The sequence below is a fragment of the Miniopterus schreibersii genome, assembly GCF_964146895.1.
Source record: "Miniopterus schreibersii genome assembly, chromosome: 2".
In the NCBI taxonomy this organism is placed as follows: Eukaryota; Metazoa; Chordata; class Mammalia; order Chiroptera; family Miniopteridae; genus Miniopterus; species Miniopterus schreibersii.
In genome coordinates, this window is record NC_138102.1 from 91,865,927 (window position 1) to 91,893,086 (window position 27,160).

Sequence of the window (27,160 nt, forward strand, 5' to 3'; positions counted from 1 at the left end):
AATTAAGAAATACAAGTTGGGGGATTCCAAGATGGCCACAGAATAGGTGGAAGCTACAGTCACCTCATTCTGGTGCCAAACCAGATTTACAGCTAAATTATAAAGCAATCAACCTGAATAACCAACTGAAGGTTAGCTGAACAGAAGTATCATAACTAAGAATTTACAGAAGAAACCACATAGAGACTGGTAAGAAGGGCAGAGATGCAGAAATGGATGGCCCTGCATTCACCAGCAACAACAGAATCTCACAGGATATCCTTGCTGTAAAAGTCCTTTCCCAAGGAGCATGGTGTCTCAACCCCATGGTGGGATCCCCAACCAAAAGCTCCAGAGCCAGGAAGAGGAGCCCACATAGATCTGGTGCTGAAAATCAGCAGGGTTTGAGCGCACCTGGCAGAAAAGGGAGTCTTCTAGAGACCCAGATACCATATTCCTTTTATGGTTGAGCACTTTTATTGTTACAACACCAGCCTGGATAGTACATTACCCAGTCATCCAACTATTTGCAATATCACCCTGTTGAGCTCAAGGCCTGCACCAAAAAAGAACTTTTGGGGAGCTCATCTTTCATAGAAACTGTTGGCAGAAGCTCAAACTGTAATTGAGCTGTGTAGATTTTGATGGGAGCCATTCTTTGTTACCTTGCATGCACAGCCAGCAGCCCCCCATCTGTTGAAACACTTGGCCAGTTCTTCCAGTCCCTGTGGCTCAGGACTGTTGAGCTCAGTCACATGGGGTGTTCACCAAGTTGAGCAAAGTCCCACAGGAGGATTTGAGTGTTAGGTAGAGCTGGGACCTTTGAGGCTCTTGTCTGGGATTCAGAAGGGCACTGGGTTGTGAAGCCCCAGTGAAGGGGAACCACTCTTATTTCCCCTGCCAGCTCGAACTATGTCACTCCACCAGTAGAAAACTCATTTGACCTGTCTTCCCAACAACTGGTGACTTCACCCTGCTTGGCTCAGTCCCACAGGGGGATTGCAGTGCAAATCAGAGGTGGGACTTTCAGAGCACATTTACCTAGGAAGCTCTCACCCAGGACTCAGATGGGACCTGCAGCTGAGGAGTAAGGTAGAGGAGACATTCTTGCACTCCCTACAGGTTTGGTCAATGCCAACAGAAGACTCTTGATCTGTCCTCCTGATTCCTGGTGGACAGGCCATGTTGAGCTTTCTTCTGCAGTGGGATTGGCTTTCTTCACTCAACATGAACCTTCTGGGGCAGCTGGATTGGAGACCCAGGCAGAGACTGAGTAGCATGTCTATGGAGTAAGGGACACTTGCCACGCCCACTGAGTGCCTGACCATGCTACACCCAAAAAGAAGACTCACTAAACATGTTCTCCCAATGATGGTCTCCAGCCCCACTGTGCTTCCACCTTGTGGAAGGGTATGTGGGTTGTGGTCAGTATAGGCTTATTCTATAGTCTTTCTACAGAAGGCTCTTGAGGAAGACCAGGCAACCTGAAGGAGTGACAAACAGGAGGAGGCAAAATTCAGGATGCCTTGGAAATTTTACTGACATCCCTCAGATCAAAGCTGGAAAATGCTGAGCCTTGTACAGAGTTTGGTCCCTCCCATGCACACCCAGGCCAAATAGAGGCAGCCACAAATAGCAAATTGTGTGGAAGCTCCAGATAGGTAGCTCAAAGCTGGTTACAAGAGCATCAGAAATCAACCTGCACTGGAACCTGACCCAAGTGAGCCCACACAACCAGTGGAAAGCTTCAGAACACACAAGGGTTTGACCTAACTAATCAAAGAAGTGGTACACCCCAGAAGAGATCCCAGCAAGCACAAGAACTTGCTGACAACTCCACCTAAAGAGAAAGCCCCCTCACAGTAGCTCATACACTGTGATTAAGGTCTATCCTTACAGTCAGCCAGCCTGAGGGTTAACACCACCCAAGAATAGGCCAACAGCATTTAAGACTTAAATACAATGGGAGGACACACATAATCCACATGAGAGACATTCCTAAAGAACCTAGTTCAGGTGATCTAGAACATTGTGCCACTGAGCACCACAAGAATGGATGATCATTTTAGATCAATATCTAAAATGAAAAATACACTAGAAGAAATCAAAAGTAGGTTTAAAAAAGCAGAGGATCTAATCAGTGATTGAGAGGCCAAGATAACAGGAAAGAAAAAAACAGCAGCAGAAAAAAAAAAAAATTCAAGGGAACTCTGGAACAATAGCAAGTGTAACAACATCTGAATCATAGTGGTACCAGAAGGAGAAGATTGAGAGCAAAAGATTAAGAACCTATTTGAAAAATATAATGGCTAAAAAGTTCTGTAACATTGTGAAAGAAAAAGAAACATAAGGCCAAGAAGAGCAGAGTCCCAAGCAAAAAGAACTTAAGGAGGCCCACGGAAAGACACATCAAAATAAAAATGGCAAAGGCTAAAGACAAAGAGATAACATTAAGAGCACCAAATGAAACACAGTTAGTTACCTAAGAGGAAGCTCCCATAAGGCTGACAGTTGATTTTTCAACATAAACACTTCAGTACAGAAGAGATTTGCATGAAATATTCAAAGTGATTAAAAGCAGGGACTTACAACCAAGGCTACTCTATCCAGCAAGGCTATCATTTATATATATGGTTTATTACCACCAAACCAGGAATGCAAGATGTGTTCAAGGGCTTTCTCTAAGAAGAAGAAGAGCCTGGCTGGGCGGGGCTCAGCTGTTGAGCATTGACCTATGATACAGAAGATTGCAGTTTGATTCCCAGTCAGGACACATGCCTGGGTTGTGGGCTCAGTCCCCAGTAGGGGCATGCAGGAGGCAGCCAATCAGTGATGACTCTCTCATCATCGATGTTTCTATCTATCCCTCTCCCTCCCTCTCTCTGAAATCAATAAAGATATACTAAAAAAATAAATAAATAAATAAAATAAATATAGAAAGGAACATGAATATAAAGGATAAAATAACAATAAGTAAGTACCTATGAATAATAACTATAAAAGTAAATGAATTACATGATCCAATCAATAGACATAGGGCAGCTGAATGGATAATAAAACATGATTTTTATATATGCTGTCTAAAGAGGCCCACATCAAAACCAATAATACACACAGACTGAAAGTGAAGAGATGGGAAAAATATTTCATCCAAATGAAAACAAAGAAAATCTGGGTGGTGGTGTGCAGTAAATATACCAGACAAGATAGACTTCAAAACAAAATCCATAACAAGAGAGAAAGGACATTAGAAAATAATAAAGAAATCAACTGAATGAAAGGATATAACTCTTGTAAAAATATATGCACTCAATAAGGAGCACCTAAATAAACAAATAAAATCTTGGTGAACATAAAGTGAGAGATCGACAGTAATATAGTCATAGTAGGGGATTTTAATACTCTACTGGATTCAATGAGTAGATCTTCAATACCAAAAAATTAACAAGGCAACACCGATCTTAAATGGACCAGCTAGATTAAATTTATTTTTACCTAATATTTAATCCCAAAGCAGCACATAGAACATTCTCTAGGATATACCACATGTTAGAACACAAAACAAATCATATCAAGCATCTTCTATGACAACAATGGTATGAAACTAGAAATATTATAATTAAAAAAAACTGAAAAAGACTCTCACACATAAAGGCTAAATAACATGTTATTAATAATTAATGGGCCAACGATGAACTCAGAGAAAAATTCAAAAGTTACCTTAAGACAAATGAAAATGAACACACAATAACCCCAAAGCTATGAAACACAGTCAAAGCATGGATAGGAGGGAAATTAAAATCTACCCAGGAAGCAAGAAAAAAATCTCAAATAAACAGTCTAACTCTACACATAAAGGACTAGAAAAAAGACAACAAAGCACAGAGTAAGTAGAAGGAAGGAAATAATAAAGAAGAGAGAAGAAATAATGACATAGTAACTAAATAAACAATACAAAAGATCAATAAAACAAAGAGCTAGTTCTTTGAAAAGATAAACAACATTGACAAACCTTTAACGGAACTCATCAAGAAAAGTGAGAGGACCCAAGTAAATAAAATTAGAATTGAATAGAAGTAACAACTAACATCACAGAAATACAAAGCATTCTAAGAAAATATTATAAACAACTATATGCCAACAAATTGGACAACCTGGGTGAAATGGATAAATTTCTAGAAATATACAGTCTTCCAAAATTGAATCAGGAAGATTCAGAATATCTGAATAGAACAATTACAACTAATAAAAACAAAGCAGTAAACAAGAAACTACTAACAAACATCCTGGACCAAGAAACTACTAACAAACATCCTGGACCAACATCTTCACAGGTGAATTTTACCAAATATTCAAAAAAGAACTAATACCAATCTTTTTCAAACTTTCCAAAGAATTCAAAGAAAGGGAAGACTCCAAATCTCATTTTCTGAGGTCAGTGTTATCCTAATTCCAAACCAAATAAAGATACTACAAACAAAGAAAATTATAACACAGTATCCGTGATGAACATGGATGCTAAAATCCTGAACCAGCCCTAACTGGTTTGACTCAGTGGTTAGAGCATCTGTCTGCTGACTGAAGGGTCCCAGGTTTGATTCTGGCTAAGGGCACATACCTAAGTTGCAGGCTTGATCCTCAACCCTGGTCAGGGCATGTGTGGGAAGTAACCAATCAATGTGTCTTTCTCATATTGATGTTTTTATTGCTCTCTCCCTTCCAATCTCTCTGAAAAGCAATGGAAAAAACATCCTCAGGTGAAGATTAAATAAATTAAATAAATATAAATAAATAATAAATAAATATAAGTAAATAAATAAAATCTTGTACCAGATATCAGCCAACCAGATTTAGCAATACATTAAAAAGATTATACACCATGACCAAGTTGGATTTATCCAGGGATGAACAGTTGGGATAATATTTGCAAATCAATAAATATGATATATCACATAAAATGAAAGATAAAAATTACATGATGATATCAACAAATTTTTTAAAAAAGCATTTGATAAAATCCAGCACCCATTTATGATAAAACGACTCAACACAGTGGGAATAGAGGAATGATAACTAACATAATATAGGCCATATATGACAAACTCACTGACATCAGATTCAACACTCAAAAAAATAAAAAGAGTTTCCCATATAATCAGTATCAAGACAGAGATATCCACTTTCATCACACTTGCTCAATATGGTACTAAAAGTTCTTCCCAGAAATCATAAATGAAAGAGATGTAAAAGTCATCCAAATTGGAAAGGAAGAGTAAAACAGTCATTATTTGTATATGGCATGATACTGTATATAAATAACCATAAAGACTCCACCAAAGATTACTAGAATTGACAAATGAATTCAGTAAGTAGCAGGATACAAAATAAATATCCAAAAATTTTGGCATTTTTTTTAACCCTCACCCAAGGATATTTTTTCCATTATATTTCAGAGAGAGTGGGAAGGGGAGAGAGACACAGTCAGTCTATGAGCCAACTCTTTAACCACTGAACCAAACCAGCTAGGGCTGGGTAGTACATTTATACACCAATAATGAACTATGAGAAAGAGAAAGTAAAAAACAGCCCCATCTAAAATTGCATCAAAAAATAATGTTCCTAGTAATAAATTTAACAAAGTAGGTAAAAGACTTGCACTTGGAAAATTTTAAGATAGTGAAGAAAAAAATTAAGAAAGATACAAATAAGTGGAAGCATATACCATCCTGATGGATAGAAAAACTTAAGATCATTAAAATGTCCATGCTACCCAAAGCAATCTATAGATTCAATGCAATCTCTATCAAGATACCAATGGTGTATTTCACAGGACTAGAATAAATATTCCAAAAATTTGTATGTAACCAAGTAAGACCCTGGATAGCATCAGCAATCTTGAGAAAAAGAACAAAGTTGGAGGTATCATGTTACCTGTTACCAAACTACAATACAAGAGTATAGCAACCAAAACAACCATAAAAATCTAGAGGAAAACATAGGCAGTGTAATCTGGGACATTTCTCTTAGCAATATATCTCCTCGGGCAAGGGAAACAAAAGAAAAAATTAACAAATGGGACTACATCAAACTAGAAAGCTTTTGTACAGCAAAGAAAACCATCACCAAAATAAAGACAACTCACTGAATGGGAGAACATATTCACCCATGATACATCTGATAAGGGGTTAATTTCCAAAATTTATGAAGACCTCAAACAAATCAACACCAAAATAAACAAATAATACAATTAAAAAATAGGCAAAAATTCTGGATAGACACTTCTCCAAAGAAGACATATAGACATATGAAAACATCTTTGACATCACTAATCATAAGAGAAATGCAAATTAAAACCACAGTGAAATATCATCTCAGATCTGTCAGAATGTCTTTCATCAATAAATACACAAATGACAAGTGTTGGTGAGAATGTGAAGAAAGGGAGCCTTCATGCATTTTTGGTGGTAATGCAAGTTAGTACAACCACTGTGGAAAACAGTATAAAGTTTCCTCAAAAAATTAAAAATGGAACTGCCTTATGACCAGTGATTCGACTTCAGGGTGCATATCTGAAAAAACCCAAAACACTAATTCAAAAGAATGTATACACCTCTATGTTCACTGAAGTGTGATTTATAATAGCCAAATATGGTAGCTTATTTTTTTGAGGAAACTCCATACTGTTTTCAATAATAGCTGTACCAATCTGCATTCCAACCAACAGTGCACAAGGGTTCACTTTTCTTCACATTTTAAATGTGTTGTTTGTTGATTTATTGATGATAGCCTTTCTGGCAGGTTTGAGGTGACATCTCATTATGGTATTAATTTGCATTTCTCTAATGATTAGTGACATTGAGCATCTTTTCATATGTGCAGCATAGAGGTTAGACAATAACATAATTTACAAAGTGACCTGTCCAATATTTCAAGTACCCCCCTGGCACCATACATAGTTATTACAATATTATTGACTATATTCCCTATGCTGTATTATACATCCCATGACTATTTTGTAACTAACAGTTTGTATTTCTTAATTACTCCATCTTTTTCAACCAGTCCCCAAACCCTCCTCTCCTCTAGCAACCATCATTTGTTCTCTTTATTTTTGAGTATGTTTCTGTTTTTTTCATTTATTTTGTTCTTTAGATCCTGCATATAAGTGAAATCATATGGTATTTCACTTTCTCTGTCTGACTTATTTCACTTAGCATAATATCCTTTAGGTCCATCCATGCTGTCTAAATGGTAAGATTTCATTATTCTTTATGGACCAGTAATATTCCATGATATATATGTACCACAGAGTTTTTATCCACTCATCTATTGATGGGCACTTTGGGTGCTTCCATATCTTCTTGGCTATTGTAAATAACACGTCAATGAACATAGGGGTGCATATATTTTTTGAATTAGTATTTTGTGTTTTTTTTCAATAAACACCCAGAAGTTGAATTGCTGGGTCATAAGGCAGTTCCACTTTTAACTTTTTGAGGAAATTTCATGCTATTTTCCATAGTGACTGCACCAGTCTGCATTTCCACCATTGGAGCTCTCTTTTCTCCACATCCTCAACAACACTTGTTGTTCAATGATTTATTGATAGCCATTCTGGCAGGTGTGAGATGATATCTCATGGTAGTTTTAACTTGTATTTCTCTGATGATCAGTGATGTTAAGCATCTCTGAATATGTCTATTGGCCATCTGTCCTCTTTGGAGGAGTATCTATTCAGATCCTTGGACCATTTTTTTAAAAAGATTTTTTATCATTTTTAGAGAGAGAATAAGGGAGAGGGAGAGAGAGAAAAAAAAATGATGTGATAGCAAAACATCAATCTGCTGCCTCCTGCACACCCCCTACCAGTGATTGAGCCTACAACACAGGCATGTGTCCTGGTGGGGAATTGAACCTGCAAACTTTCAGTGCATGGTATAATGCCCAACCAACTGAGCCACACTAGCCACAGCCCATTTTTAATTGGATTATTTGGTATTTTGGTGTGAAGTTGTATGAGTTCTTTATAAATCGTGGATATTAATCCCTTACTGACTGTATCATAAGCAAATATGTTTTCCCACTCAATAGAGTGTATTTTCGTTTTGTTGATGATTAAAACTTGTTAATTTAATGTAGCACCATTTATTTATTGTTTGTTTGTTTGTTTTCCTGGAAGGACATCTTCTTTTATCTTAATAGTTTAAGTAAGCCAAATGTAAATTCTGAAATATACTTGTTCTATTTGAATTGCCCCTGTTAAAGGTCAAAGGCAAATTTCACCTGCACCATGTATAGTACAGTACACAGCTCTAGAGACAGCTCTCTACTGCTGGTTTCTCGTATTCACTCATTAAATTGCTTGCATTTTTCCTTGTCTGAAGAAAAAATGGAAAGAGCAAAGTGACCCATGTCCCCATGAGTTTCAGGAATAAATCAGTAGCTAGGGTTTCTTCTAGAAGGAATATTTCTCCAAAAGATTTGTGTTCCTGACATACCATCAGTCACAAAAGGCAAAACCAGAAAATCAGCACAAAAGTTGTTTTCCATGTTAAAAGCGTTTTTCAGACTAAAGTGTCAGTGATTTTATTGATGAAGTATATCACATCTCCCTTCAAGTAGCTCATCTTTTGTACCTTCTTTACTCTCATGTCAGAATGGCAAGGAAGGGAGAAAATGGAGATCAACTCAGTCAACAAAATGTAAATATATCATACATAAGGAACATAAAAATGTCTGAAGATTGATTTTATTTTGTACTTTTATTGGGTATAAATATCTGTTGATGTACATATTTTAAAATTTCATAATATTGTCACTTTTCTATATTATGAGACTTGACCTGTCACAGAAAGAGGCACCATAATGTTGTGCCAATTTTCCCATTATAAAGTCATACTTACCAACCTACATTTTATGGAGAGTGCAAAGTTATTTCCCAAACATCGTGTCACCATACTATTTTTATTTTATGTAAATACAAGTTGACTTAATGGCATGTGGCCTCCTTTAATATGTCTCTTATTTGATGAAGCAGTAGAGCCTCCTTTCCCAATCTTGAATAGTCCCTGGAGTTTCCTCCCTCTCCCAAGCTTTATGCTTTTATGAGTTGAAAGAGAGTATGTGGGGGATATATGAGAGTCTAGACTCTATAATTCCTATATATCTATAATCATCTGATATAGGAGCCAAATGGGGGTGGGGGAGGAATTGTAGTAAATTATGAAGTTCAGTCTTCTAAGATCACTATGTGGATATGTTAATTGGAGTGGCAATGTTAAAAGAGATTGCTGTGTATAGAGTTTAGATGTTGGGCTGACAACACAATGACTCACTGACACATTGATAAAACTCTGGATTCCCATACTTAGTTATTAATTCCTATTTAGGTAGATTGCTTAATCATTAAATTATTAATAGTTATCTATATAAATATTTATATGTATAGTAAATTTTTACTAGGAGAATTATGTGTTACATAATATAATTGGAGTACTATGTACTATCTGTAATAAAGTAGGCTTATTTTTAGTAATAATAGAAGGATACTTAGCTTGCAAAGACCAGGACATCATCTTACTCTTTCCACTCCAGACTGTACAGAAAATTTAAGAAAACTATCTCAGACAGAACTTTTTATAATCCTGTTTTCATCTTTAAACAGCAAGGATCTTCTTCTATTGCAATAATGAGCTGGAAATAAAAATTTGTTTCACCTTGTGATTCTATTCTTTCTTATAACTAAAACATTGAAAATAAGCCATTTTTGGACCATATGAAACTAAAGTAACATGGAAATTTCTTCTAAGAGTTCCTTGTGCACTGTAGTGTGACAATGCTGCAAAGTTATGTTAAATGACTGATGTGTTTTTTTAAATTGTCACATCACTCCACAATAATTGATGATATAAAGTATGTGATTTAGAGTATGTGATAATGATAAAATATGGTTATCATTTCTTGTGATTCCCCACCAGAATGTAGGCTAGAAATCCGTAGCTCCTTGCTCACTATTGTACACTCCATCATTTGAACAGTGCCAGACATGGAGTAGGTACTCAATATTCCTTAAAAAGTGCATAAAAAGTATATGGGAATGGAAGAAATTTTGTTACATTGATGCCATTCATTTCTTTGAACCCCGTGGTAAATAATCCCACCAGATGCCAGCCATCAATTTTTTCTTTGCAGGTACTTGCATATTATTTCACCCAACAAGAAGTCAAATCTATTTCTTCTATCCTTGCCTTAAGTTTGGTCCTGTAATTTGCTTTGACCAATTGAATTTGAAGGAAGTGACACTGTGAGAGCTCCAGGCTTAGCATTTAAAAGTCCTGGAAGGTACTAATATCTATTGAAGCTGGTCTACACGTAAGAAGGATGAGGGGGAAATCTAAGATAACAGATTTTATATCTAAATGATTTTCCACCTTGATAAATTTTCACATGCTCCAATTTTGTGATTTGTTGAGTTCTTTCAATTGTTTCTAGGTCCAAGTTATCTGGAATAATATTCTGAATGTTAGCAGTCATATGAAGTTAGTATAGCATTAATGTTTCTGCCAAATATCATTACCTCATTTCTCAAACTCAGCTGTGGAAATAACTGGAATCTTCTGATACATACCTTTGAGGATCTCAAATAAAGAAATAAAAAATAAAGATATGACAGCTAGTAAAACTCTTTCATGCTTTGTAATTTAAATTATATCAGTATGATTTACCAAAACTACCAACATTTGCTTAATTTGAGATGTGAGGCTATATTATGGACAAGTAAATTATTAGATGTTTCTATAACCCAGATTTTCTGGCTCTGTCAGCCAACAGATTGCTTTATTTTGACACACAAATTGTTAAGCAGCCATATAGACATACTCAGTACATAGGCCAGAGATCTAAAAATGATCAAATAATCTTATTGGTGTCCAACTTAAGACAGAGTGGAAAAAGTTCAGAAACCATGTCTGTAATGATACTGTTGGATCCCTCTTTTACCACTTTTGTCCCTCCAAAACCTGCGTATGATTGTGTGTGAATGTGTGCATTTATGTTCTTACATTTACACTTATTCCTCATTATTTCAACTTCATAATTGTAAATTCACCTACTTTCTAAAATGTATTTATAAAATAAATATTTTATAAAAGCAATATTTTCATCACTTTTGCAATAATTCATGAACATGCTCAGAGCAGAAAAAATTTAAGTTGTCCAAAGCATTTGTTTTCAGCTGAGGTCAAAGGTGATTCTCTGCTTTCTTGTTTCACTAGAATACAGAGATGACCAGAGGATGGAGATATAAGGGTAGTGCAGTATAGCACAAGAAGCTCCAGATCTGGGGCCAGCTGGACGGGATTTGAATCCCAATTCTGGTACCTGTTAGTGAGATTAATAGATATAGATAGATTAGATATAGACATAGATGATGTAGTAATGAAAAGAGAAGAGAAACATTTTTCCCTTGGATAGAAAAAGAGGTGATGATACAGGAAAATCAATGGTATGAGGAAAGAGTGACAACAGAGGTATCTGAGGACGAGAGAAAACTTGCCAGAGCTCATGTTGGTTAACATGTATAGGAGGAGCAAGTCATCTCTTCGAGTGAGGGAGATGTCATAGGATTGGAAGTTGAAACCTGTAGAAAATCTAAAACAGCTGTCATGAAAAATGCAATAAAAATTTAACAAGCAAAGAATATAGAAGTAGCATTAACAGCCCAAATGAGGTTAGATAGCATTAATTTGCAGTGGACCGAGTCTATACAGTTTCATTACTTTCTGTAACACCAAGCAAGTTATATTATCTTATGGCCTCATCAGTTTTTCCTCAATGAATACTTTCATTTTTAATTTTTTCACAATATACTTTTAAATGAATCCAGAAATGAATTAAAAACCCACAATATTTTATGAAAATCTATATAGCATAATACTAAAAACATAAAATTATATTTAACCCAATATAGCATAATTTTGCCTCTTTCCATAATTTTTATCTTCACAATATTTATGTGAGTAAATGATTAAATAATTATTCTTGTCTACTCAAATAAGATCATACAAAATATGCTCATATAATTACCATAATACATAAAAAATAAAATTTAATTGTTTACTATAACTGATATCCATATTTTATTCCAGGGGTTGGTAAACTACACCCCACAAGCTAAACCCTTTCCATCTGTTTTTGATCACCCTATGAACTAAGAATGATTTTTACAGTTTTAAATGGTTGGAAAAGATCAAAAGAAGAGTACTTCGTGATGTGAAAAATTATATGACATTCAAATTTCAGTGTCCATAAATAAATGTATTAGAACACATCCATGCTCATTATTTATTCATTTCTGTGGTTGCTTTTGTACTACAAGGGCAATGTTGAGTAGTTGCAACAGGACCATTTTGCCCACAAAGCCTAAAACATTTACTATCTGGTCCTTTACAGAGAAAGTTTAAGGATCTCTGTCCTATTCATCCATTTAATCAATTTTATTGAGCACATACTATTCATTAGGTGCTATGCTAAGTGTTCGGAAAATAGAAAGATGAAAAAGGGGCATAGTCCTTACCTCAAGGAGATTACAGTCTCTCAATGGTGAAAAATTAATGCCACTTTAATGGTGTTTGAAAGTTTCAAATCCAATTAATGCCATACTGCAATGGACCCTCATATATTTTCCAGAAGGACCCTTACATATTTTCCAGAAAAAAAAACTAAAATTGTATGTGTGTATGTGGCCTATTCACAATTGAATAAAGTGGGAGCTAGAATTCAAGACTTCCGTTGCTGGCCCATTGCACCACCTGACGTCCCTCATATCAGTAAACTGTGGGATGATCTACTGAATTATAAGGTCCATGTGATTATTGAAAAAGAAAATGTGAATAAATTTTAAGTGAGTAAACATTTAAAGCTATCAAAATTATGCAAATGCCATAAAGTATTACCATTACAAAGTAATCAGAAAGGTCATATAAACAATTAATAAAAGACAGATTGTGGAAAGTGTCATCAAAGGGTAAAAATAAATAGCTACGTTGGTCCATTTTAGAAACGATCACAGTTCAATGAGGGTATCAAGAATAACTTCATGAAGAGGATAACATTTGTGCTCAGGCTAGAAGGACTAGTTAGCAAGGCTTTAATAAGGGATAAAGAAAATGATCAATACATTGCTTATGATTTCACTTAGAGAAATACTGGAGTTAATTCATTACTCAAAATCATTCTTCCAGCTCCTGTTGTTTGGCTGCAGTTTATCTATAGAATCTTTGGACATTAAGAAATAAAGTGGTTAACAGCATATTATACTTCAGAAGAATTTGTTTTAAAAATGCGTTATTATTGAGTTCAGTTTCTCTGGGAATGTGCCAATTTGGTTCAATTTGGCCTATTTGTGGAAGGTGAAATTATTTCCACTATGAATGAGTATGCTTCACTAGAAATGAAATTTATAATTACTCAGAAATGAAATACTCTGAGGCAGATTCTGACAGCAAGTTATATTCAGGCTTAGAATGTATTGCATGATTATAATTACTCCATACTTGAGGTAAATTTAGAAAACTATCATTATTCTATGAGATTGTTCTTCGACTTACTACCCTGCCATGTCCTCACCAGTCATCAGTGTTTCTAATGCCAATCAGGATATTTTGAATCTTTTTGACTTGTATTGAAGTAGAACGCCCTACTTTTCTAATTCACCTGGTTAAACACAGTAGGAAAGGGAGTCCATATTAGGAATAATTCATCATTCCTAACCAAGCTAAAAGTGAGAATAATGCTATGATCTAAAATCTTTAAAAAGTTCAAATATTCTTTTAACTGCTTTTCCTAAAATGCTGCAGGAGATTACTTCTACTAATCCAGTTTATTAAAACAGATTATATCTACTTCAGTAACATCAATTATTTAATAAAATAATTAAAAATGAAGATTCAAATTCAATATCCTTGTATTATCCATTTATAATCTCATTCAAGATCACTGGCACCAAGTGTTGGAGCAGTTACTTGATTACTGAAGAAAATTTTAGTCTGCTCCATCCTCACCTTGCCTTTCATACACTTCATGTGCAATAAACATTTTCAGTGAGTGAAGGCATGCTTGACACTGTATAAAATCTATGCTTTTGCAAATAATCAAGAGAAGTCTGTTTTGTCAAAATCCAAGTTATACAATATATTGACTACATTACCTACAAATATTAAAATATTTTTATTTTTTTTTTATCTGGAAAGCTTGCTGCATTTTTATTCAAGTTATTCAGTAAATTAATAAGTCTACAGTAATATTTTCTTCTTTTTAACTTGCTTTCCTATGTGTTGCTCTCTTTTGGAATCAAAACCATGTGAGAGCTCTAAGAGATTGCCTATTGGTGTCACTTGGCTTTTATATGGTTTAAATTTGCATGTATTAGTAACTCACCTCCAAAATAAAATTGGTAGCTCTTCTTTATTATTTAAAAAACATTTTATGCTGTAGCCAATTTAGCTCAGTGGTTAGAGCATTGTTTTGCAGAATGAAGGGTCCCAGGTTCAATTCCAGCCAAGGGCATGCACCTTGGTTGCAGACTTAGCCCCCACTGGGGCACGTGCAGAAGGCACCCAATCAATGTGTCACTCTCACACGGATGTTTCTCTCTCTCTCTCTCTCTCCCTTCAACTCTCTCTGGAAAGCAATAGAAAAATATCCTGGGGTGAGGATTAAAAAAATAATAATAATTTTATTTAAAAGAGGTTGTAAATATGCAGATAATTACAGGGAATCATATAATGGACATCAAACTCCATGATGCGTTCATCAGTTTATTTTGTTTATTATATTCCATATACAGATGAGACCATATGGTACCTGTTTTTCTCTGCCTGGCTTATTTCACTTAGCATAATACTTTCTAGTTCCTTCCATGCTGTGCCAAAGGATAAAATATCCTTCTTTTTCATAGCTGCATAGTGTTCCATGATGTAAATGTGCCACAGCTTTTTTATCCACTCATCTACTGATTGGCACTTGGGCTGTTTCCAGATCTTAGCTGTTGTAAATTGTGCTCCTATGAACATAGAGGTGCATAAGTTCTTTGTGATTGGTGTTTCAGGTTCCTTACAATATATTCCTAGAAGTGGGATCACTGGGTCAAATGGAAGCTCCATTTTTAATCTTTTGAGGAAGCTCTTTACTGCTTTCCATAGTGGCTGCACCAGTCTGCATTCCAACCAGCAGTGTACTAGGGTGCCCTTTTCTCTACACCCTCACCAGCACTTGTAGTTCTTTGATTTTTTTATGGTAGCCATTCTGACAGGTGTGAGGTGATAGCTCATTGTGGTTTGAATTTGCATCTCTCTGATGATTAGCGATGTTGAGCATTTTTGTATATGTCTCTTACCCATCTGTTTGTCCTCTTTGGAGAACAAACCTATTTAGGTTCTTTGCCCATTTTTTAATTGGATTGTTTGTCATCCTTTTGTTAAGTTATATGAATTCCTAACATATTTTGGATATTAACCCTTTATTACATGTGTCATTGGCAAATATGTTCTAACAGTGAGCTCCCTTTTCATTTTGTTGATGGTTTCTTTGCTGTGCAGAAGCTTTTTATTTTGATGCAGTCCCATTTGTTTATTTGGCCTTAGTTTCTCTTGCCCTAGGAGATGTATCAGCAAACAAATTGCTATGAAAGATGTCTGAGATTTTGTTGCCTATGTTTTCCTCTAGAATTTCTATGGTTTCATGTCTTACATTTAAGTCTTTTATCCATTTTGAATTTACTTTTGTGTATGGTGTAATTTGGTGGTCTAGTTTCATTTTTTTGCATGTATCTGTCCAATTTTCCCAGCACCATTTATTGAAAAGACTGTCTTTACTTCATTGTATGTTCTTTCCTCCTTCATCAAATATGAATTAACTATAATGGTATAGGTCAATTTCTGGGTTCTCTGTTCTGTTTCACTGATCTATATGTCTGTTCTTGTGCCCATACCAGGCTGTTTTGATTACAGTGGCTTTGTAGTATAACTTGATATCTGATATTGTGATCCCTCCAACTTTGTTCTTCTTTCACAAGATTGCCGTGGCTATTCGGGGTGGTTTTGGTTCCATATAAATTTTTGAAGTGTTTGTTCTAGATCTGTGAAATATGCTGTTGGTATTTTAATGGGGATTGCCTTGAATTTATGAATTGCCTTGGGTATTATGATCATCTTAATGATGTTAATTCTTCCAATCCATAAACATGGTATTTTTTTTACCATTTGTTTAAATATTCCTCTATTCCTATTTTCAGTGTCCTATAGTTTTCTGAGTGAAGGTCTTTTACATCTTTGGTTAAGTTTATTCCAAGGTATCTTATTTTTTCAGTTGCAATGGTAAATGGGATTGTTTTTTTAGTTTCTCTTTCTGAGAGTTCATTATTGGTGTACAAAAATGCCATAGATTTCTGAGCATTAATTTTGTATCCTGCTACCTTGCTGAATTAATTTATTAAATCTAGTAGTTTTTTGGTGGAGTCTTTAGGATTCTCTATGTAAAATATCATGTCATCTGCAAACAAAGACAGTTTTGTTTTCTCCTTTCCAATTTGGATGCCTGTTATGTTTTCTTCTTGTCTGATCTCTGTGGCTAGGACTTCCAGTACTATCTTGAATAAGAGAGGTGAAAGTGGACACCCTGTCTAGTTCTTGTTCTTTGGGGAAATGGTTTTATTTTTTGCCCATTGAGTATGATGTTGGCTGTAGGTTTGTCATATATAGCCTTTATTATGATGAGACATAATCCCTCTATTCCCACTTTGCTGAGGTTTTTTATCAGAAATGGGTGTTGGATTTTGTCTAATGTTTTTTCTGCATCTATTGATATGATCATATGATTTTGGTCTTTCAGTTTGATTATGTCACGTATCACATTTATTGATATGCAAATATTGTACCAGCCTTGCATCACTGGAATAAACTCACTTGGTCATGGTGTATGATCATTTTAATATATTGCTGGATACAATTTGCTAATATTTTGTTGAGGATTTTAGCATCTATATTCATTAGGGATATTAACCTGTAATTCTCTTTCTTTGTAGTGTCTTTAACTGGTTTTGGAATTAGTTTGGAAGTGTTCTTTCCTTTGGATTTTTTGCAATAGTTTGAGGAGGGTAGGTGTTAGTTCCTCTTTGAATGTTTGGTAAAACTCCCCTATGAAGTTATCCATGCCAGGGCTTTTGAGTGCTGGGAGCTTTTTGATTACTGCTTCAACTTCATCAGCAATAATCGGCCTATGTAGACTTTCTGACTCTTCTTGATTGAATTTTGGAATGTATTTTTCTAGGAATTTATCCATTTCATCCAGGTTGTCCAGCCTGGTGGCATATAGTTACTCATAGTATTTTCTTACAATCTTCTGTATTTCTGTTGTGTCAGTTGTTATTTCACCCTTTTTGTTTCTGATTTTATTTATTTGGGTTCTCTCTCTTTGTTTCTTGATGAATCTGGCTAAAGATTCATCGATTTTGTTTATTTTTTCAAACAAACAGCTCTTTGTTTCACCGATCTTTTGTATTGTTTTTTTAGTCTCTATGTTATTTATTTATGATCTGACCTGTATTATTTCTTTTCTTCTACTTACTCTGGGCTTTTCTTGTTTTTCTCTTTCTAAGTTTTTAAGTTGCAGGGTTAGAGAGTCTATTAGAAGTTTTTCTTGTTTTTTGAGGTAGGCTTGTAGTGCTGTGAACTTCCCTTTCAGGGCTGTTCTTATTGTGTCCCATAGAGTTGGGGTTGTGTGTTCATTTTCATTTGTTTCCAGGAAGTTTTTTATTTATTTCTTAATCTCTTTTGTAACCTACTCATTGTTTAAAAACATGCCTTTCAGCCTACATGTGTTTAAATGTCTTTTAGTGTTTTTATTGTAGTTGGTTTCTAATTTCATGCCACAGTGATCTGAGAAGATGCTTGATATGATTTCAATCTTCTTGAACTTGTAGAGACTTATTTCATGTCCTAATGTGATCTATCTTTGAGAATGTCCCATGAGCACTTGAGAAAAATGTATATTCTGCAGCTTTGGGGTAGAATGTTCTGTAAATGTCACTTAAATCCATCCGCTCTATTGTGTCATTTAGGGTAACTGTGTCCTTGTTGAAGTCAGTGAGGTGCTAAAGTCCCTGAGTATGACTGTATTGCTGTTAATATCTCCCTTAAAGTGCTCTAGAATTTTTTTATAAATTTAGGTGCTCTCATATTGGTGTATATATGTTTATCAGGGTTATATCCTCTTGCTTGATTGATCCCTTTAGTATTATGTAATGACCTTCCTTGTCTCTCATTATGATCTTTATTTTGAAGTCTATTTTGTCAGAAAGGAGTATGCTACCCCAGCTATTTTTTCATTTCCACTTGCATGGAACATTTTTTTCCACCCCTTCACTGTCATCCTGTGTGAGTATTTTCTTCTGAGGTGGGTCTCTTGTAGACAGCACATATTTGAGTTATGTTTTCTTATCCATTCAGGCACCCTATACCTTTTATTTGGGACACTTAATCCATTTACATTTAAGGTTATCATTGAAAGGTACTTATCTACTGCCATTTTGGTTTTTATACCTATGTTTCTCATTCTCTTTATTTCTACCTCTAATTATAGCAGTCCCTTTAACATTTCCTGTAATGCTGGTTTTGTAGTGATAAAGTCTTTGAACCTTTTTTGTCTGGGAAGCTCTTTATTTCACCATCCAGCTTGATTGATAATTTTGCAGGCTAGAGTAGTCTTGGTTTCAGATCTTTGTTTTGCATTACCTTGAATACTTCATGCCATTCCCTTCTGGCCTGTAGAGTTTCTAATAAGAAGTCAGATGACAGCCTTATGGGGACTCCTTTGTAGGTAACAGATTGCTTTTCTCTAGCTTTCTTTAAGATTCTCTCTTTGTCTTGGATTCTTGGCATTTTAATTATGATGTGTCTGGGCGTGGGCCTCTTTGTATTCTTCTTGCTTGGGGCTCTCTGCACCTCCAAACTTGTGTGCCTTTTTTATTCACCAGGTTAGGGAAGTTTTCTGCCATTATTTCATCAAATATGTTCTCTAACCCCTGCTTACTTTCAACCCCCTCTGGCATCCTTATAATATGAATATTGTTGCATTTTATGCTGTCCAACAGCTCCCTTAGTCTGTCCTCCTGTTTCTTACTTTTTTATTTTTTTGTGGTCTCTGACTGAGTGATTTTTTTTCTACTCTTCTAATTCACTGATCCAAACCTCAGCTTCCTCTAATCTACTGTTTATTCTAATATATTTTTTATTTCAGCTATGTCATTCTTCATTTCTAACTAGTCATTTTTCATAGTTTCCATATCTTTTTTCATGCTGTTGAGCATCATTACAATCAGTATTGTTAACTCTGTATCTGAGAGATTGCTTATCTCCATTTCATTTGGCTCTTTTTCTGGGGACTTCTCTTGTTCTTTCATTTGGAGCTTGTTTTTTGGTCTCCCCATTTTGGCTACATTTTTGGGTTTGTGTTTAAGTGTTAGGTAGATCTGCTAGTACTCTCAGTCTTTTTGGAGGGTCTCTGGTACAGGTCAATGTCAGACCCAGTTTGTGACTGGCCCTGAGTACCCTGTTTGGGGCTATCAAGAACCTCAGGCTTGAGGTCTCCACTGCTGGATCTAGGTTCCTTTGGACAGGACCAAGATTCACAACCAAAGTCTGCTTTTCTAAGGCCTGGGTCCCAAAACAAGTCAGGCAAAGACTCAAAGAACCCTGAGGACTGCCTCTGTCTGCAGACTGATTAATCTTATTCTCTTAATAAGCCTTAAGCTGTAGAAGCTCCACTGGGTGGGGTGGCTGGTTGTTATCAGTCTTTTAACAAACCTCAGGCTGTAGAAACTCCTCTAGGCTGGGCAAGAGGCTCTCCAGCAGGGTGAGGCAATTGCTTTCTCCCTCAAGCAATAGCCGAAAATTCACCTCTCCAGAAAGATGTCTCCCACAGTCTGGGGAATGACTCTCCCCAGACTCTCCCCACAAAGCATCCCACTCCACTCCCCCTCCACCAGAGCCCAAGGTGAAGGGCTGCATACAAAAGATTGTCTGTTTGCTCTTTAAGAGGGTGCCTGAATTTTCAGCTGCCTCTCCCTGCCAAATAGAAACCCTGCTGCTTTTCACAGCCAGATGTTATGTGGGCACCTTTCTCAGTTCTGGTGCTCTTGGCTGGGAACCCCAGCCTGGGGTTTAGACCCCAGACTCCTCAGTGGGAACCCCCCCACAGCTGAGATCTCTCTCCTGACCTTCAGCTGTTGCCTGTGGGAGCCCAGCCAGCCCTCTCGGGTCCTCACTTCTTACCATTCTCTATGCAGTCTCCACTTTTTCTCTTTCATTATGAGGGTACTCTCCAGCTAGTCTTCAGTTGTTTTCCAGGATGGTTTTTCTATGTTTTAGTTGTAAATCCAGATTGGCCCCAGGAGAATGTCAGTGTAGCTTCTACTCAGTACACTGCCATCTTGGACTTCCAAGAAGAATTTATATTCTGCAGCTTTGGGGCAGAATGTTCTGTAAATGTCAATTAAATCCATCTGATCTAATGTGTCCTTTAGGGTCACTGTTTCTTGGTTAATTTTTTTTCTTGAAGACCTACCCAGTGAAGTTAGTGGAATATTAAAGTATCCAAGTATGACTATATTGCTGTTGATCTCTCTCTAATTTTTAAGTAACTAATTTAAAACAATTTAAAATATTTTAAAATAACTAATATTACCAGTAGAGTCACAGCCTGCTGATGTTTTATTTTCTCTCTCACCAGAGGTAATTCTTATTCAAATTTGAATTTGTCTTTTTCAGACTACTTTTATGACTGCAGTGTATGTGTCCCTAGACATCATATAGTACTACTATTCATGCTTTAAAAGATTTGAAAGTAAAGCAAAAAATGTTAGATGCAAGAGCCTTCATGACTTCAATTTTTACCTCATGTCTACTCTCCAAACCCAGGTTATCTTCTAAAAAAAGAGAGTTAATTAGAAGTTTCAGTGGAGTTTGGGGCTCTGGTGTAGAAAGGACCTGTGGTCTCCTCTTTGCAAAAATCTAAAGAAGCAAGCTGTGTTCTTAAGTTTCTTCTTAGTGTAGAGGAGAGAGGTTGAGAGGGAGCACATGGGACAAAAACAGAAGTGCTTGCGGCTACCTGACCACAACACCTGCAGTTCTGGAGTGATGTGGGAAAGCAGCCAAATTTCCCTACCTCCCTGGGACCAGAACTAGAGGACTTAAGGACTTTCTGGCTATACAAGAGTACCAGAATGTGTGAACCAGAGACTAATCAGAAAACTGACTATTCAAAGGATGGGAGTGTAGAGGATAAGCATTCCAAGGTGGCAGATGAAGCAAGGTACATCTCTACAGATGAGAAACTTGACAGATGCCAACAACCAGTGGTCAAATATGTTTCCCAATTTCATCACATAGAGAAAAACTCAAGTTACTGGGGTTAAATGTGAAATCATTGAGTTTACCCAGAATGCACTAAGATTATGTGTTCATCCATAAGGGATCAAAATAGAGATAAATATGTTATTTAAAAAGTAAAAAATACTGCGTAATATGTGTTTAGAATACCTATTGTTCTGTAACTTGATTCTTTCACTCAAACATTGATAATACATATAGATCCAATTCATTTCTTTTAGCTACTATGTAATATTTAATTGTAGGAGTATACCACATTTTATTTGTCAATTGACTTATTGAAGGATATTTATATGTTATTCAATTTTACACTATTACAACTCTGTGATAAACATCTTAGGATATTCTACTTATGCACAAGTTGGAGAATTTCTTTAGGGAAAATAACTGGAAGTAAAATTACTATGAAATATGGTAAATGCATCCACAGGATACTTTGACTTACTTGATTTTAAAATTCCCTTTAAAAACACAGATTTGAAGTAGTGTAACAAACAAAAAACAAAACAACAACAACAAAAAACAGAAGTTTGGCTGCTGCCTGCAATAAAGCCAAAATTTTGAGGCAGGTGCTGGTACAGAAAGAAAGAAATTTTCTTCAGGAGTCCCACAACCTGAGAGAATGGTGGATTCCCATCTCAAAAACAAATCTCTCTTTCTATTCAAGCCCACCATTGTTACAGTGATAGGGAGAGGAGGGCTTCTCTTTTCTCTATCCAATTATCTTTCTAGCTTTTGGCACACTCAGTGTACAACCTCTCAATGCCACCATCTTAGCCACTGGGGGAGACTCCCTGGTTCTCCAACTGACTGTCCATGGTAACAATTTCCCACTTCAAAACTCTGAAATCATGTAATCTCACAAGGGTAAATGGATGAAGGTCTCATCTTCTGTAATTTCTTCCCACTGTCAAAGGGCATAGTCTTACCTATCCCTGGATCCAGAGAGTCTTACTATCTAATAAAAGAAGAAAGGGGTCAAGAATTGAGGGAAGCCTTTACACGAGGGAGGAGGATTGTTGTCTTCAGAAGGCAGAATATGCAGTGTCTGGAAGATGGCACCACTGAACAAGTGAAGCTGGTAGACTGCTTCATATTTCAAGAGATGGTGTTGCTAATGGGCTTCCAAAGTAAGACCTATTATGCAGACAACCAACCAAGTGTTTAATGAGGGGCATGACTAGTAGTGGAGGGGAAATTGTAGTGAAATCAGGAACTGGAGATACTAAAGAATCTCCCTGGTCTAATCCTGAGTGGAGCTTTGCATGGCATACCCAACAATGGGATAAGTTTGCAGAGGAAGCCACTATCTGGGAAATGCAATAAAATAAAATAAAATAATAAAATATAAAATAAAATAAAATAATAAAATAAAATAATAAAATAAAATAATAAAATAAAATAATAAATACAATAAAATAAAATAATAATAGAATAAAAGAAAAGAAAAGAAAAGAAAAGAAAAGAAAAGAAAAGAAAATATAAAATATAAAATAAAATGTAACATCACTTAGTTTTGGAAGATGCTGTCCTTTTCCAAAATAAGAATTTTAAATCTTCTTTGAGAGTGCAGGTTCAGCTTTCCTTCCATTAACAGCAGCAGTAGCAAGATCCAAGCCCTCCTTAGGTGGCATTTGCTTTGTACATGTGTAGAGGGTTAAAGGGTTGATTCCCATGTGCTTTAGGGAAGAGTGTGTTGTCAGAGGCCATCATAGGGATTGGTCCATTGATCAGCTAACTGCTGTTCAAAACCTTGAATCTTCTAGGTCTTTAGTAAGACTTGGTCTTAGGGATACAACTGGTGTCCAAGAGCTCCTCAGATGGGTAGAGGCACCTGCAATGAGCAAACTTGTGCAAAATTGTTAGTGTTTTCCCTATATATTGTACATATTGTTTGATTTTTAATTCATGTTCTAAATCTAAAGGGAGTGTTCTTGAAACAGAAACTCAAAAGAGTCTCCTATAAACTATTTCAAAATGTCTTAATTTAAGCCCACATTGGGGTGCTATCCTAATATGGAAGAAGGCAATAGTGAGCTTCCGGTCCCATTTCAAATGTGTTTTCTGGCATATTTTTACTAAGGTCTTCTTTATTGTGTGGTTCATTTTCTCAGTCTTCCCCATAAATGGTCTCCAAGATGTATGTAGTTTCCACCAAATTTGTAGTGCTTTTCCTACCTTCTGGGAGATTTCTGAAGTGAACAATAGTCTATTGTCTCTTTGAATGCTGTAAGGATCCAACCTAAGGATTGTTTCTTTGAGTAGAAGTTTTGCTATCTCAGTTGCCTTCTCAGTGGTGTAAGACTCTACCATCCAGAAAATGTGTCTACAAAAACTAATAACAATTGATAGTTTCTTATGCTTTTAGGCATCTGTGTAAAGTCAACTTGCCAGCCCTCGAGTGTGCATATCCTTTTATATTGTACTCCCTTTTCTGTTGGGGCATGTTCTCCCTTAGGATTCCTTTTAAACACATATTTGACAAGCTTGGGTATCTTCTGAATGCTTCTTTGTAAATGAGGGCCCTTCAAATGGGGTCTAATGAGGACAATTAAAGCATCCTTTCTATAATGGGTTCCTTCATGTAGGTGTTTGAGGATTGGATATACCAGACCATCAGGAAGTAAGATCTTACCATGAGTTTTGATCTCCCATATAGAATTAGGGTCACTGTTAGAGAATCCCCATTCATGGGCTTATTACTCATTTCGTTTTATATAATGTGGTTTAAATTCTGAAGAGTTCAGTTGGGGAATTAAAGTCCCAAGAAGTAGCGGCCCTCAGGCAGCATGTGTTGCTGCTTTAGTAGCAGTTTGGTTTCCCTGACTTGTTTGAGAACTGCTCTCCTGGTGTCCTGGGCAGTGCATTATGGCAATCTGTTTTGGTAAAGTCACTGCCAAAAAAATTTTTTTACAGGTTTGATGTGCTTATTCCCCAAGATTAAGAGCCTATCTTCTTTCCATATTGCCTCATGGTCATGAACTACCATGAGGCATATTTAGAGTCAGTGTAAATGTTAACATTCTTTCCTTGGGATAATTCAAAGGCTCTGCCGAGTGCTATCAGTTCAGCCTTTTGTGCTGAGGTTCCTATTGAAGAGCTTGGGCTTCTATTACCTTGTCTATGGTGACTAATGCATAACAAGTTCATTGTTGACCATTCTCCATTAAGCTGCTCCCATGTGTATATAATTCCCAGTCAGGTTTCATCAGCAGCTAGTCCAATAGATCAAGTCTACTGTAATAAAATTTGTCAATAATTTCTAAGCAATCATGTTGGAGGTCTGAGTTTCCCTCTGAGTCCAGGAGTAGGGTGGCGAGGTTTAAGGTAGTGGTGGTTTTTAAGGTAACTTTTCTTATTTAGTTTTGTATTTGCCACTGAGTATGTAACTCCTGTATCTATAAGAAAGTTAATTAGCTTGTTTCTCACTATCAGTTGTACCAGGTGCTCCTGTAGGGAAATAGATGAGGTAGTGCCTAGAGGAGCCCCTGGGCCTCCTCATTCATCATCAGTTTTGTCATTCATTTTTAACATTTATTGGTAAATATTTCTATACATTTTATTTTTATTTTTGAGTTCTTTCTCCAATAGCCTTCTTCTCTGCAATACATGCATTTATCTTTGCCTAGTGGGTCTTTCCCTTTTCCTTTCATCTCCTGCCTCTCCTGGTTTCCTTACACTATTTCTAAAAATACAGTGGCCTTCTCTAATTTCTTTTTTCCCCAGGCATGGTAAACTGTAAAGACTATGTGCACCACCTGGGAGGTATTCATTCCCAATGCCCCATCTAAACATTGGGGCATCTGGGCCACTTTTCCCAGTAAAAGTCATGTTATCATCTGGACATTTTCTGGTGCTTATGGGTCAGCATCAGTGTGCTTTCAATAGACCTGATAGATCCTTTCTAAAAATTCAGAAAGATCTTCGCTTGGTTTCTGTTGAGCAGCCTTTATCATATTCAGCCTCTTGTTTAAACACCCCTTTCATAAGCCCTTCCAGTATACACCTTTTGCAATGTTCTAGGAAGGATAGGTCCCTGCTATTTGACCCTCAGTTGGGCCCTGTCAAAGGAATTGCCCTGGATTAGTTGGAGGGCCCACTGGGATTCTCTCTCTCTCTTTTTAATAATTTGTTTTTATTTTTAAAAATATATATATCTTTATTGATTTCAGAGAGAGGAAGGGAGAGGGAGAGAGAGAGATACAAACATCAGTGATGAGAAAGAGTCATTGATCATCTGCCTCCTGCATCACCCCCTACTGGGGGTCAAGCCTACAACTCTGGTATGTACCCTGATCAGGAATCAAACTGTGACCTCTTGGTTCATAAGTCGATGCTCATCCACTGAACCACACCAGCAGGGGCTGTTGGTATTCTCTTAATTAAGGCAACGAGCCTTTTCACTACCCTTATCTACAACTAGCTGCCTTTCATCTGCCATTAGCAGGATATAAGGAGAGCCTGCAAATCTGCCCAGTTTGGATGGTGATTAGCAATGACGAAGATGATAAGATCTGCCATTTTCTGAGGATCCTCCCTATATGGGGGAATGGAATTCTTCCAATTCAGTAAATCTGAAGTGGAAAATGGAGTATGGGCCCAAGGGTAGTGACCAACACACTGGCTTTCCTTGTTCATTCTGCCTATAGGGTATTGTCTCAAAAGGAATTGTCCTACTCCAGATAGGCCAAATTTGGTGCCATGTCAGGTCTTTAAGTGTGATACCACTTCTTCATCATACAGGGGTGGAACTCCTGCCCCTTTGGGCCCTATTTCAGGGATATCTAGAAGCAGGATTATGATGGGGAAATCTTTCTGCTGCTAATCCTGGGTTCCTTGGGTTCAGGGCATTAAAGAGACTCATCTCATTTTCCTTTCCTCCTGTGTCTTACTATCAGAAAGAAGGGCTTTTTGTTTGTTTGTTTGTTTTTGAATATGTCTTTATTGATTTCAGAGAGAAAGGGAGAGGGAGAAAGAGAAATGGAAACTTCAATAATGAGAGTCATTGGTCAGCTGCCTCCTGCATGCCCCCCACTGGGGATCAAGCCCACAACCTGGGCATATGCCCTGACTGGGGATTAAATCGCCATCTCTTGGATCATAGGTTGATGATCAAACACTGAGACACACCAGCCAAGAATAAGGAGAGGTTTTGAAGACAGTTTTCTTCACTGTATTATTAGTTTGTTCCCTTTATTTGCCGAATATTTATTGTGTAAAGATATAAATGCTTGGAAATAAGAGATTTTGTCCCATTTCCCTGACTATTGACAAAATAACTCCAGTTTGTATGATGGTGTAGTAATTTAGGGAACCATTTAGGGGCCATTTTCTCACATGGTCTGAAGTATACATAGGCCAAGTGCTGTTGTAATAAAAAAAAAATCATTCTTAGTCATGGGATCATAGCTGTACATGGACCAATCTGCTAAAGTTTGGCCCAGTGAACTCTCTTCAGGAGTCAAAACAGGACAACCCCTGATGGCATAAAAGTGCAAAGCCAAATCCATAACCATCTTATTCAATGGAGGAGACTCCCTGGCACTCCAACTGACTGGTTACAGTAACAGTAGATGTGATAAAATATTAATCAATAATCCTCAGTATATGGGTGTTTGTTATACTATTCTGTGTACTTTTCTATATTTTTAAAATTACAAAATATGGTCCAGAAGCCAAAAAGTAAAACACACTACTTTTTTCAAACCTGAGTAAGTGAAAATATTGTAACAATTACA